This window comes from Bombina bombina, chromosome 2 (assembly GCF_027579735.1).
Source record: "Bombina bombina isolate aBomBom1 chromosome 2, aBomBom1.pri, whole genome shotgun sequence".
Classification (NCBI taxonomy): domain Eukaryota; kingdom Metazoa; phylum Chordata; class Amphibia; order Anura; family Bombinatoridae; genus Bombina; species Bombina bombina.
Genome location: NC_069500.1, coordinates 597,806,256 through 597,821,756, shown reverse-complemented (window position 1 = coordinate 597,821,756; position 15,501 = coordinate 597,806,256). Strand labels below are relative to the sequence as shown.

General features: G+C 38.5%; 1 protein-coding gene across 1 annotated transcript in view; it reads right to left on the bottom strand.

The window, feature by feature from the left end:
• Nucleotides 1-15,373, bottom strand: part of CEMIP2 (cell migration inducing hyaluronidase 2) — a 380,284-nt gene extending 364,911 nt beyond the window's left edge. Inside the window, exon 1 of the mRNA XM_053702507.1 lies at nucleotides 14,936-15,373. The gene's annotated coding sequence lies outside the window, so the exon portion shown is untranslated. The remainder of the gene's footprint in view (nucleotides 1-14,935) is intronic.
• Nucleotides 15,374-15,501: the final 128 nt, after the last annotated feature.

Genomic DNA, 15,501 nt, shown 5'->3' with positions numbered 1-15,501 from the left:
TTAAGAGATTTAATAAAAGAGTATTTCTGCTTTTTAAGTGACCTGGCTAGCATTCGACCTGCCTTGTTGCTGTCCGCAAAGAATCTAGATTTAGTTGTGAGGGCTCTCATATGAGCTCTTTGTGTTAGAAATTTGTTTAGGTTTTCTCTTGCTTCATTTAAGTCAGCGAGCTTAGCGGTGGACTTTGGATCAGCTTTATGCAAAGTTTCTTGCACGGTCAATGCAGAGGTTAACTCAGAGAATTGAGTCGTATATAATTTTTTCTGCTTGGCGTTGTGTTTAATTAGGATGCCACGTATGTAGCATTTATATGCCTCCCAGTTCGCGGACGACGTGTCCTCTGGTTTGTTCAGGGAGAAGAACTCCTCTGATGACGCTCTGAGCTCATCTACTACCTCCTGGCTAGTAAGCAAGGAGTCATTAAGTCTCCAATTTAATGTGTTGCGAGTCCTACCTGTCCATTGGAATGTTGTAGTAACCATACTATGGTCGGACCAAGTTGTGTGGGTTATTTTGGAGTGTATCATGTTCGAAAGGAGAGCTTGACTGCTCAGGATGTAATCTAATCGAGAGTATGAGTGTTGCGGGTGGGAAAAAAAGGTATAGTCCCTCTTAGTTGGGTGTGCTATTCTCCAGGTATCAAAGAGGTTTATGGATTGTAGGGCCATATAGTTATTCCTTAGGGTGTTTTTACGTAAGTATGATCTTCCTGTTGAGGTGTCTAATGCAGGTTGCATGGGGAAGTTGAAGTCTCCTCCAAGTATAATCGGGCCTTTAGCATTGTCTATAAGAATGTTAATTACTGATTTATAAAAGTGAATGGTAGGTTTGTTTGGGGCGTATATGTTGGCAAAAGTTACCGGGGTTCCGTAGCAAAGTCCAACTAGGACAAGTATCCTGCCTTCCTTATCTACGTACCTCTGCAAGAGTTCAAAGGGAGTATTGCGTCTAAATGAGATGCACACTCCATTTTTCCTATTTGGACCTGAGTTACAATAGTGCTGGTCAAAGTATCTCTTGGATAAGGTGGGTTCTTTGTGTCTAGTGAAATGGGTTTCCTGGGTCATTACTACGTCTATTTTCCTCTTGTAGAAGTCATGGAAGGCTATGGAGCGTTTCTCAGCCGAGAGGAACCCCTTAACATTTTGAGTTGCAATTTGGAGTGTGCCCGCTCTGTTAAGCTTTTGGGCCATAGTGTGGTAAAAACGATGTACTATGATACTGAAAAAGAGCTAATCTAGTCTAGTCAGTGTACTGGCTTGAGTTAGAGCAATGAAGGTGCAGTGTATAGGAGTGTGGGTATTGGTAAAAGGGTGTAAGGGGGGAGACAGCTGTGGGAGAGTTAGGGATTGAAATAAAAATGAGGGGAATCTAGGGGGTGGAAATGCTGGGGTAGAACCTGCAGTTCAGAGTCCGCAATCTGAGCTCCAAAGTGCAGGGACTAACAATTAAGGTCTGCGGTTGTAAGTTCTAAGTTGGGGGCTTTTTTACAGACCGGGTGTCTAGGTGCTTTTGTTAAAGTTCGGTAATGCGGCTATTGTTTAATGGGAAGTATTTAGCTTAACGTGGAGCTAGCTAGTGCAGTACTTTAATCATGGCCCTCGGTCGCTTTTTGGGTACTATAGGGGAATGGGACGTCATAGTGACGTACTTTGCTCCGTAGGGCAAAGATAACAATTTTAAGATGTTTGGTTATATATAATTAATTAAGGAACAAGATTTGGTATATTTCTTCGTTACCAGGAGCTTATGTGTTGTATGGAGCTGTCCCGTTTTATACATAGAAGATTATAATAACAGATATAACAGTTAGGTGATTATAGCAAACAATGGCAACAATAATACAACAGAGTTAGATAACAACGTCTCCTTAGTGAAAACTTTTTTTTTTTTTTTCCCTTTTTTTTTTAAAAAAAAAAAACTAGAGTTCTATAAGTAGAAACACATGTATTAATTCAACATAAGAAAACCAACATTCATTTCAGATCACATTATTAAATAATACGTTTATACAATGTGAGGGGTCTAGATGTTAAGGCAGATTAGTTGGGTCTAAGACCAGTTTGAGATCTAAGTAACTATGGTGGAAATCTATATGAGCTAGGCTAAGAGGTCGCCCTTCTAACAGCTGTATATATACTCAGCCTAGGAACACTATATATACATAAAAGTCTCTTATTGGGCAGTTCAGCCTTTTATGTTATATGAGCAGCATGACTAGGGGCACAAATGGGTAATCAAAAGTACTTATCCAATTGAGTCTGTGTCCATTGTGTCAACCTCCGTCTGTAGTAGTTGTCTTCTTTTGTTCTGTTTATTTAGCAGGTCAGGGTTTGGACGCCTTTGTGATTTAGGGCTACCCTGGATTTTCTGGTTCTCTTTTTGTGATTGGGAGTCTGCAGTAGGGGGCTGTGGAATGTTCATCATGTTGCAGAATCTGTTTATTTCTGATATAGAGGTACACTCTATCTTCTTGCCATTTTTCATTGATATTACTGACGTGGGGAAACCCCATCTGTAGGGGATACGTAGTGATCTTAAATGGGATGTTAGAAACTGAAAGTCTCTTCGTTTTTGTAATGTTCTCACCGATAGGTCTTGGTAAACCTGGATTTTGTGGCCCTGGAAACTTATAGCTTGTCGTTTTCTGGTTATGTTGTAGAGCTCTTCCTTTTGTCTGTAGTTCTGAAAATGTACTACAATGTCTCTAGGCGGGGAGTCATCTGGGGGTTTCGGACGGAGAGCACGATGTGCTCGATCAAGTGGAATAATGGAATCTTCTGAGGTCTCCTCTCCCAGTATTTCTGCAAACAGGGCCTGTAGATAATCCTGGAGTTCGTTGTTTAGAACTGACTCTGGGACCCCCCTAAAGCGCAAATTACCTCTTCTTGAACGATTTTCCAAATCGTCAATTTTGTCTTCTAATTCATTTATGTGTTGGGATTGATGTGTTTGATTTGCTGCAATTTTTGCTATTTTTTGCGCCATCACATATTCGTGCTCCTCTAATGAGTCGACTCTGTGGCCAAGGTCATTCATTTCCTTTTTCAAGTCAGCGCATTCGTCTCTGATGCACGACTTTACTTGCACGATCAGGCCACTATAGCCTTGTAAGTAATAGGGGGGTCATTCTCTAGTTCTTGCTCTGTGGGTGGTAAGCAGATAGGGGCAACCAAGGTGTCAATGTGGTCGCTATTGGTGGGAGCTTGTGGTGCGTTCACTGTTTTTTGTACTGTCTGATCCATTTGTTTAAAGAACTCATGTACCGCTCCCTGAGTGACCTGCGGAGGTTTAAGAGCCTTATCCTGCCTGGTGTTTTTCCTCTGTGACATATTGTCTTGCTGTTGTTTTGGAAAAGTCCTCACTAAGCGGCCAGAGACCTCTGTACCCCCCGGGGAATTTACCCTCACAGGGTGATCACGGAGAAGGAGAGTTGGGTATGACCCGTCACCACGACGTGTGACAGGAAAAGGAGTAGGGGTACAGGGTATAGATACGTGACCAACTCTAATAAGGCCTAGAAGACTGCAAGAATCTGTTTTAGAACCGTTCTGTAAGTTAGGTAGAGATTTTGTGAGAAGAGGTGTTTCTTGCTTATTGCGTGGCTTAAAGCTAGCAGATTCCAGACACTGTAGTGTTTCACAAGATGTTTCGTTCGGTGTCGGTATCAAGTATATCTCCTTATGAAGCTTTAGTAGTGTGTTAACATTGTCCCAGTATATCTATTGCGCCATTTCACTTCAATCAGTCACTTTCAGTTAGCCCAGAAAAAGTTTCTGCTATGCGGGTCTATCAACTCCTCTAGCTTGATAAAATGTCTCTACCAGTAAGGCAATGTGGTGTTCTTTGTTTCACAGTGGGCCCATGTGTTCAAATAAACAGAGTGGCATTACTTATCTCCATATACTTTATATACGTTGCATACTTTACATACGTTACCGCCACCGGTAGTCTCCGTATATCAGCGGTGTGTCGTAGCTGTCTCCTTGGGAGACTGTGAGTCTGCTGCCTGTTGCCAATAGTGACCCCGTCTAGGGAACTAGAAGCTTGTGAGTTCAGCTCGGGATCATCCGCAGGCATGCACAGTAGTTCAGCTTACGTCCCACGCGGCAAGTGTCATGCTCTCCGTGTTAGGCCGCAGTTCCTTCTGGTTGTGCCGGGATTCAGTGTTTTACTCGGCTGTTTGAAGGGTCACGTTGTAATGTCGGCTGGGGGTTCCGACTAGATTCTCCGCTGTGTTCTCACCAGATAAAGCATTTTGTGCCGCTTTTAGTGTCAAAGGCACCCAGTCTGTACACGGAGCCTCAGTACAGTGCGGCCATCTTAGTCGGCCGTTCGCTCCGCCCTCTCGTCAAAATTATGTTTTATGTAACGTGTATGGTCCGAATAATCATATACGGGAATTCTGGCATAGATTACAGGGTAAATTATCTCAATTCATAGAGAGCAAGTTGATTGTAGCGGGGAAATTTCAATTTGATTGCTCAATACCCTTTAGAAAGATGGCCCCATAGAAAGAAGGCGGTTAGTAGAGAGAAACAGGATATCACCCTATTTCGAAAGTTTAGAAATGCCTTAAATTTAAAGGATGTCTGGCGTATACATAATCCCGAGACAAAGGGTTTCACTTGCAAGTCAAATACTTTTAAGACGTTGTCTCGGATAGATTATATTCTCATTAATGAAAAATTAATGGGGATAGCAGCAGCAGATATAAGCGAAATTATCATCTCGGATCATGCACCTATTTCACTTACGTTACCAGTGGCGGGGCTCTCAAAAAGAAATTCTGCTTATCCCTTCCCAAAATATTTGTATTCGAATTGTAAGTTTAAGAATTGGCTGATTGAAGCATGGAAGAAATTTGAATATATTAATGTTGGGTCTGTCTCCAGTCCCGAAATATATTGGGAAGCCTCAAAGGCGGTATTACGCGGAGAAGTAAAAGCTTATCTAGATAAAGTATGGAAAAAAAAAAAAATCAGATTCGGGACGTCCAGCTTTCAAATCGGCTATCTAACGCTTATAGTACATATATACAAGAGGTATCCCCAACTAACTGGCAAAAGTATTTGCAATCTAAAAAAGAAAGAGAGATCTTGCTTCAACAAAAAGCGGCAAGTGATCTTACGTGGTCTCATGCACGGATGTATAAATACAGGGGTAAGATAGGGAAGAATCTAGCTAATTTAGTGAGACAAAATCGGGGTCCTAATTATATTCCAGTGATAGCGACTAAGGACAGAAGGCTTACTAATACTAAAGATATTAGCGCTGAATTCCTCGAATATTATAAACAGATCTTTCGTGCGTGAGACACCAATGAAACTAATAAAACAGCATTTTAGAATACCTGTAAGGTGCCATGTATAGAACTTGAGGCAGTGGGAGCCATGCAGGCGCCAATCGATAAAGAAGAAATTAGTCAGGCGATTAAGGAATGTAGTCTTAATAAAGCGGCGGGCCCTGATACCTTACCAGCAGAATATTATAAAATCTTGTCAGATCAAGTGATAGAACACTTACACGTTCTATTCAATACATACTTTGTCCAGGATCAGCCAATATCCATTAATTTTAGCGCTTCATTAATTGTTTTAGTGCCGAAAAAGGACAAGAATGTAGAAAAAGTAGACTCATATTGTCCTATTTCGTTATTGAATACGGACTATAAGCTTCTATCCAGTATCTTGGCAACAAGGCTTCAGAAAGTTCTCCCTAGATTAATACACACGGATCAAACAGGCTTTCTAAAAGGCAGATCGTCATTCTTAAACTTGCGGAAATTATTATTGACGGTGGAGTATTATAATGCAAGAAAGAAATTAAATGTATTAGAAACTGAGGATAAGGCAATTATTGCCTTAGACGCCGAAAAGGCCTTTGATTCTATTAGCTGTGCACACCTACGTTTCACCCTGGAACAATTTGGTCTTAAAGGTCCTTTTCTATCTTTTATTCAGGCCCTATATAAGAATCCGAGATCCGCACTAATAGTTAACGGAGAATGTACAGAGTTTTTTCAATTATCCAGAGGCACGCGTCAAAGATGTCCGTTGTCCCCGCTCCTGTTTAATCTTTGTATTGAGCCTCTCGCAATTGCCTTTCGTAAGACCATTAAGGGGATTAAAATGGGGAATTTTATTGTCCAAATTTCTCTCTATGCGGACGATCTACTTGTATTTCTTTACAATACGGGGGAAAATGTGCCGGTATTATTGAAATTGTTGGATACGTTTGGATCTTTTTCAGGTTATGCAATTAATTCCAAAAAAATCGGAAATCCTATGGTTAAATCGCACCAGTGATTCCTACGCGGCTTCGCTTTTTAAAGAAGTCAAAAATATAAAATATCTAGGTATATTTGTGTCAACTTCTCCTGAGGAGTGGTATAAGACAAATTATTCTGGAGTAATTAAATTTTTTTTACAGGATATGTCTAAATGGTTACTTTTTCCATTAACACTCGCGGCCAAAATAAATTTAATTAAAATGATTGCATTACCTAAATTGCTATGTTATGCAAAATATCCCACTTTTCCTAAAAAAAGGGGACATAAAACAGCTAAATACGGCTCTCAGTCGCTTTTTATGGGGGAATACTAAATCAAAGCTCTCATTAAAAAGACTTAGCCAGCCGAAAGAGCAGGCTGGATTAAGTCTTCCATCAATACAAAAATATAATATTGCATGTCTCTTAAAGATCGTCCCAGATTGGTTAACGGATAAATGGGCATTAGGATATAGAAGTTGACTTTTTCAAACCTTGTTCGCTCAAGGCACTTGTACATATGAATTACAAAGATTGGCCTCTACTGCTCAAAAAAAATGTATACCTTTAAAAATCCGATAATAGCGTGGCAAAAATTTTGCCGGGTTCAAAATATGAATTACCATTGTTCTAAATTTCAGCCTATACAAAACAATCCGGTATTTCCCGCAGGGACTGACTCAGAAATTTTTAAAAGATGGAAATTTAAGGGATTGGAATTTTTTTAGCAATGTTTAGACTTAGACAGGAATCTCATTCATTCTTTCAGTACCTTAAAGAATAAGTTTGATCTTCCTAATAGAGATATGTTTGGTTACTTTCAAATTAGACACTTTCTAAATGCTCAGTCTTTAATTGACTATCACAAGAATTGGGAAAGAGTTATGCTGGCATGAGTATTTTTCTTCAGGGTAAAAACTCTATATCTCAATAGTATAATCTGTCATTAGTTAAAGAAGGACATATGGCCATGGAACGTTTATGTGAAAAATGGTCTACCGATACCCCCAGTATAGGAATTAAGCTAATAGAAAAAAAGTGTTTCTAGAGCATGGGCAGCTACCCCGCAACTCTCTTGGAGGGAATCCCATATAAAGCTAATTAACAGAGTATATATTACCCCAGGTGATTTAGGCAGATGGAGTAAGGCTCAAATTTATGTATGTTCTCGATGTAATGCTCCTAATGCGAATTTGATACATTGCATATGGGCTTGTCCCAAGGTAAATCAGTTTTGGCGTAAAGTAAGATATTGGATCTACAAAGTTTTAAAGCATGAAGTGGTTTTGGAAATAGTAGATATTGTCTTTTTGAAAAAATATGACAGGGGTGAGAATATTGATTTTATCAACTTCATAATACTGTGTGCTAGAAATGTAATATTCTCTTCGTGGAAATCCAAGAAGAGACTGTCGCTAGTGGCGTTACTAAATATGTTAGATAATAAATTAATCCTGGAACAGTATGATATTCCATCAGGGTCTGAAAATGAGATTGAACGTGGTGCGATTATATATTTTCAAAATCAATAGAGCTGCAAAGGAGACTTATTTCACCTTTCAAGAATTCTCTATGGATCCAAAATGCTGTTTTGAGAGGGGAAATTCACGGAACTATCCTAGATAATAGTTAATGAGCTTAGCTCGGGGGACTGTCTGGGTTGCGGGGGGGGGACTTCCCTTTTTTTTTTTTGTGTAGTTCTATGAGTGTTTTGTATTATTTTGTTTTTTGCTTTTGTATGTCTATTTTTTTATTTTTTTTATTTTTTTTTGGGGTGTTTGATGGACTGGCCCAGGAATAATATATTTTAGGTAATACTTTAAGGTGCTTGCCAGTGTCGCATCTGTATTTATACATTTTTGCCTCTGCGCAAATGTATACCATATCATTTGAAATGTGTAATGCTTTTGTATTGTTTTGTTTCTTAGACATGACTTCTGTTTCAATATTCAGATGTGCTGTATGTTTGTATAAAAATAATAAATAAAATTATTAAAAAAATATAGACACAACCCTAGTTACACCCAGAGCAGTCATGACCCTGAACCACTCTTCTCTACACATACATTATGCCCAGTGCTGCTTACAGAACATTCATTAATCCGACTCCTCCCACAGAACCCCAGCAACTGTGAGGGGGGGGGGGGGACAAGCAGGGTGACAGTTTTTGGAGGGCCATGGTGAAAGTTTTTGCTCTAGAACCATCCTGATCACTAGAGCTCCTGTGTACATACCTAGTTGGTAAACTATTGGGAGTAAGGTGTGAGAAGGAAATCGATGGGGTGGGATTATTCTAATATTTTCTTAAGGAGGCATAGATGTATTTAGGATCTTCTTCATATAGTACTTGCTGTGCCAATAAAGTATCTTTAAAAATGGTTTACAGATCTCTAAATTCTGAGGAAAGTTATAAAAAGCAACTTTTCCATTACTATCACTGTTAGATCATTATGACTACACAAGTTTGCAATATTTACAGTAATGTTTCAAAAGATAATGAAATATTACAAGGGCATAACATAAAATACAACCCATATATTAATGACCAATTAAAATCATATACAGTAGCAATTGAGCATAGAATTGTAAAAGCTATAGATATAAAAACCACATGTTTATAAGCAGGTAAAACTAACAGGGTGTGTGATTCATAACAGTCCAAGAAAACACCCATTAAGCTGAACAGAAAGCACAATCCCACAGATCATTTTGCATTTCATGCAGAGCAGGGAATAATGGATATACATTAAAAAAAAAAAGAGCAGACTGACTCAATAGCTTGAACTAATTACTGGTAAGTTTCCCGAAACCATCTCTTAAGCAATAGCATTAAATCATTATAATCAAGTTTCAGCGCACACGGCCCATCATTCCAAAAGGGATGTGTAGTAAAGCAATGCCTAGTTGCTGGCTTGAGGGGGTTTTTTGTGTGTACATTTTGGAACATGCAATACAGTTTGTATGTACGGAACTGCTTTAAATTGGTGGAAAATAAACTTCTATACCTTTCCCAGATGTGCAGTTGCCTGTGAAACTAAGATCTATTTAAAGTTCGCAAACACATAACTACATTGCTGCTAATTACCTGTATTATTTTTTTAATCAATATATTTTAAATTAACAATGCGTCAACACCTATGATTAAAACAAATAATTGAATTTCCATTTCCAGGGACAGTCAGCTCAAATGTTTTTATTGTTTAAAAAGATAGATAATCCCTTTATTACCCATTCCCCAGTTCTGCACAGCCAACGTGGTTATAGTAATATACTTTTAAACTTCTGTGATTACCTTGTATCTAAGCCTCTGCAGACAGCCCCCTGATCACGACTTTATTATCTATTGACTTGTATTTTAGCCGTGTTGTGCATGACCCACGGGCATGAGCACAATGTTATCTATATGGCCCACATGAACTAGCAGTCTCCTTAAAAAGCATGTGATTAAGTCTGTAGTGGCTTAGAAACAGGCGGAAATTTAGAGGATTTGAAGGTTAACAATGTTAGTTGTGCTAAGCTGGGGAATGGGTAGTAAAGGCGCTATCTATATTTTTAATCAATAACAATTTAAGTGTTGACTGTCCCCTTTAAACACAAACTGTAAACTGCATAGTAATGCACCTTCATAATCTTACAAGCCTTTTGCAATGAATAATGCAGCTTTATTTTGTCAAATGAGTATATTGTTTTATGGGGGGGGGTTCCCCCTTTTCACATATTTCCCGGATTCCCATGTACCCAGAACAGAAGAACCCTTTCTAACCAGTCACAAACTAATACACATACATTATAGCATATGCTCACATGTGCAGTTGAAGCAACAGTCTAGTCAAAATTAAACTTTCATGATTCAGATTGGGCATGCAATTTTAAACTCTCCAATTTTCTTTTATCATCCACATTTGCTTTGTACTCTTGGTATTCTTTGTTGAAAGCTAAACCTTGGTAGACTCAAATGCTAATTTCTAAGCCCTTGAAGGCCGCCTCTTATTTCCGGGCATTTTGACAGTTTTTCACAGCTAGAAAGTACTAGTTCATGTGTGTCATACAGATAACATCATGCTCACTCATGTGGAATTTTTTATGAGTCAGCACCGATTGGCTAAAATGCAAGTCTGTCAAAAGAACTAAAATAATGGGACAGTCTACAGAGGCTTAGATACAAGGTAATCACAGAGGTAAAAAAGTATATTAAATATAACAGTGTTGGTTATGCACAACTGGGGATAATCTAACTTTTAAAACAAACAATTTAATATAGACTGTCCCTTTAAAAAGAACCAATGACTACATAGAAGGTGGGGAGGAGGGGAAGGTAAACAATAACTCACAGAAAGTTAGCTAAAAGTATTAACCAAATACGTCCTAGAAAGTGGAACAAGCACAATTATCAGATGTATTCTACAGCAAAAAGGAAGGAAAATAAATAAATAATGAATGTATATTGCAATAATGTTTCACTTTCAATAACAAAACACTTTATGCATTGCTGAAATGTCTAGTTTAAGGTTAAAGGGACAGTCAAGTCCAAAAAAAAACTTTAAATTTTTCAAATATGGCATGTAATTTTAAACAACTTTCCAATTTACTTTTATCAACAATTTTGCTTTGTTCTCTTGGTATTCTAGTTGAAAGCAAACCTAGGGAGGCACATATGATAATTTCTAAGCCCTTGAAGGCCGCCTCTATTTTATTTACTTTTCACAGCAGGGGAGAGCAAGCTCATGTAGGCCCTATAGATAGCATTGTGATCGCGCCTGTGGCTAGTGGCAGACACTGCACTAATTGGCTAAAATGCAAGTCAATAGATAATAACTAAAAGTCATGTGATTAGGGGCGGTCAGAAGATGCTTAGATACAAGTTAGTCACAGAAGTAAAAAGTGTATTAATATAACAGTGTTGGTTTTGCAAAACTGGGGAATGGGTAATAAATGGATTATCTATCTTTTTAAACAACAAAAATTCTGGTGTTGACTGTCCCTTTAACCATGCTTGGCATAGGAATTAAACTAACCTAAAAGCTGAACAAAGAGCAAACTCGTTTGCACTTCTTCATTAAAGGGACAGTATACTGTAAAATAGTTTTTCCCTTAAATGTGTTTACAATTGCTTTTTTTACCAACTGCAGAGTAAAAAATGTATGAAAATTAGCTTTTTAAGGTTTATTTCTGTATATTAAAGCTCTGATATTGTGTTTTGAAGCCACAGCCTAATAAAATGGGTTGAGCTTGTAGGTATAATCTGATCTCATTACTGTATCACATATACCTGCTTCTTTATCTTATATCTGTCCTTAAAACAATCACCAATACTTTGAGAGAACAATGGAAAATCAACATTTTATTACCTTATCTCTGCTTTATCACACCGGGTGTGTAATTTCTTCTGCTGGCTGTGTTTACAAAGTTTATCTATAGCTGGTACGCGCGGCCACAAACTTTCAGAATAGGTGGGGATACCACATGCCAAATTAACAATTTCAAATGCCAATATAAGGGTAAAGGAGCTACTTGTAAACAATTTAATACACTCCAGCAGGTAAAGTGGATCATTGGGAACAAATTAAAGGGGAGAACATTTTTGAGTAAACTGTCCCTTTAACCTCAGGAGCAGAGTCACAACTACTTTGTTCTACAGCATCTGTGCCCAAATGGTAGACTGCAGTCTATTATGATACCAACCAGGTTACATTAGTGTCTAGAAATTGTGAGCCGTCAACTAAAATTACCCATTTCATTTTTTTGAAAGCAATGCGAGATGTGGCTTGTGGTGAAGATGTCAAAGAATAAGAATCTACAGGTTCACAAGTGTGCCTGCGATACCTATCCCCACAGATACTGGGAGCATGGGGGTATGTTAGTCTATGTTTATAGCATAAGAGCAATTACCACAGGGTAGAGGAAAACACATAGAATGAGAAAAATATCAGGTACGCGAGTTCACTGAACATCTAATTTGTACTACACACAAGTAATGTGGGTGGCATTAAAAGGACATTAAACAAACATTTTATTTCATGATTCAGATAGAAGTAAATTGGAAAGTTTGTTTAAAAGTTGCATGTTCCTCTATTTAATTGTCTTAGTTCTCTTGGTATCCATTGTCTAAAGGCATACTTAAGTAGGTTCAGGAGCAGCAATGGACTACTGATTGATGGCTGTACATGTAGTCCTCTTGTCATTGGCCTTTCAGTTGGGTTCAGCTAACTTCCAGTAACATAGATAGATGTTTATGGCAAATAAGAACCCTAGGCTCAACAATTCTGTCCAAACAAAAATCCTAAAATTGTAAACTTATTTAGTTTGTAGAATAGCCTTCTGCTTATCCCAGGCATTCTTCAAAGATTTTGTTTTCACCAGAAAGTACAATAAAATGTCAGTAATATAAACATTTGTGTTACACGAATATATCACACCATAGATTTCCCCCCAACACTAAGGTATTAACCTTCTGCCCAAGATTGCAAATTGTAGGCACATATTTATCATTGCACAGCTTACATGGAAGAATGGTTTGTCAATCACCCCTGTCAGACCAGTCTTGGGTTATTTAAATCCACCAACACTAAAGTAGCGATTGTATAGGAAGTAGTGGTTAAAACCGCTGCTTCACAAATATCAGCTGCAAGCGAGCTTACAACCTATGGGCATTACCCATCTGCCTCTGTCTTCCCACATATAGGTTAACTCATGGCATGACTAGAATCTACTATGGGGCATAAATTGAGTCAGATACACTCCACCTTCCTTTGGTACATTTTATCCTTTATTTTAATAAAACTCTAAATAGATCTACATACATATATATATATATATATATATATATATATATATATATATATATATATATATATATATATATATATACACACACATACATACACTGTATATTTATAAATGGCAGGGCATAGAATGGTCTTTTGGAGAGGAATATTAAGGTGAGTATTAACTGCAACTACGGCACCTCTGGTAGTTATGCCCATGTAGTCAGTCCTATAATTTATTGCATATAAGGATTTTTTAAACAACAGTATAAGGGGTGCACTATTCAGTCATAAGCTGGAATTATAATGCTATATAAAAAAAAAAATTAAAGTGATGGTAACTCCTAGCATTTTTTGAAACCCTAGGATTTACAAGTGCTATAAATAAAGGAGACTTTCAGTTATGAAGAATAAAAAAAACTTCATGCTTAAAGTACCTTTATTTGCAACAAGTTTATGCTGAGTGCCACACTGCAAAACTCTATTTTCAATTATGTGACGTTTCCACCTCTTGGCCAATAGCAGGCTAGCATAATGCCTAAGGGCAAGCATGGCTATTGGCAAAGAGTTGGTAACACCACCTTATTGTGAAAATACTAATTTTGCCGTGGGTGGTCGGGGCGCTGAGCATAAACTTGCTGCAAATAAAGGTACTTTCAGCATGAAGTTTTTACTATAACATTAAAAGTTACTATTGAAAGCTAATTAAGTAGCAAGTGACCTAACCTAGACTGGTAAGTAGATTTATAATTGTGTCAAAATGAATGACCAGGCATGTCACCCAAACATAAGCAGACAGTGTAACAAGGTGAGATTAGACCATACCACCAGGATGGTACACTAACTGAAATATTAGTAAAATCTCAGTTGAACTCTCCTCAACTACACAGATACATTGTACAAAAAACTATCATCATATGTTTTAGCATGGTTTTAAACATGTGTAACTGTATGCTTTACAAAGATACCTAAAAGGGACCCTACCAATAACAACTGTACAGGTACACACTGCTTTAAAAATATATGTTATGTGCTTTAAATCTGTGTGCTTTATGTGAGTATGTCTATTCCTTTAAGACTGTGAGCATAGAATAAGCTGTCCCTTTAAGGTTGTGTGCGCTGTGTTTGTGCGTTATGTATTGTAACCTGTCCCTTTAAGGCTGTAGCTCAAAAACTGTGCAAGTTGTGAGCTATTTCTTTAAGGCTGTGTGCATGTGGTGTAAGTTATCCCTTTAAACTGTGTGGATACCCACCTTTCTATTTAAAAACTTTCCCTTTAAGGCTGTGTGCTTTCGGTAAGCCTGTCCCTTTAATACAGTGTGGAAGATTGTGTGTGCACAAACTGTGATTTGTCCCTTTAAGATTGTGTGTGATGTGAGTTGTCCCTTTAAAAGCTGTGTGGGTTGTGTGAATGGCTGTGCTGTGTGAACATTATTTTCTCAGCAGTTTGTGCCTGTACAGCTGTTAATGGCCGTGTCCCTTTAAGTCTCTGTGTAAAGCAGTCACACATGTATAAAACAATGCTGAAATGAATACAAACATGTAGGCTCAGGGTTTCATACATTGTATTAATGTAGGTGACAGGGCACATTTAGTGCAGGTTGGAGTAAGTATAAAGAAAACCGATTTTACACCCACAAAATATGGCTCCCCTTTTTGTACCCAGACACACAAATCACTGCAGATTATCTGATAATAAAAAGCAGTTTGACATATAGTCAGCATTTTAGATCTGCAAATACTATTACAATTAGACAGCAAGAAAGACTAACAGCCTGAACAAAGCATTGGTAATCCTTGACAGTGAAGTCTGAATCATATGAATACCGGCATTGCATGGGTTAAAGCAGCCCCCAACAGAGCTCCCTGTGGGATTTGGAAGCGGATCTGCTTTACTTACCTTGCACAAGAAGCAGGGTTACACATACGGTGAGCTCTCCCTTCCTCCTCTTTCCATTGCACGGGCCCCTCTCGTTCTCTCCCCCGGCTTTCCTTAGCGCTGGGCACCGGTTGCTTAATAAAAGTAAGAAGTTTTCCTCCCAGAAATGACGTCTCTAGTAGCTTCCCCTCCCAAAACCTGGATCTTTTTTCAGTCACCACAAAGGAAGCTGTGCGCCGTGTTTATGCCCCCAATGGTGGAGGTGATTTGTTTTTATTCTTTCTCTTTGGCTTTGTTTCTCCCCTGCATGATCTCTACCCAGCCAGACTCCGTTACAAAGTACCACTCAGCAGGAGGAAGTACGGGAGATACACAGGGGGAAGAGGAAAGAGCTACAATCTGCCTACGGCTTCTACTTAAAATCCGTGTCTGAAGCAACTCTTGCTGGGGTTTGTCAATATATGTGTGTGATAGAGAGTGCTGAAGTACAAAGGGAGGGGCCTGAACACTGCTACCAGCCCATCCGTACTGCTCCCCCTACTGCCTTGTTATAGGGAAACGGCTGCTCTCTCACTTCTATGTACAAC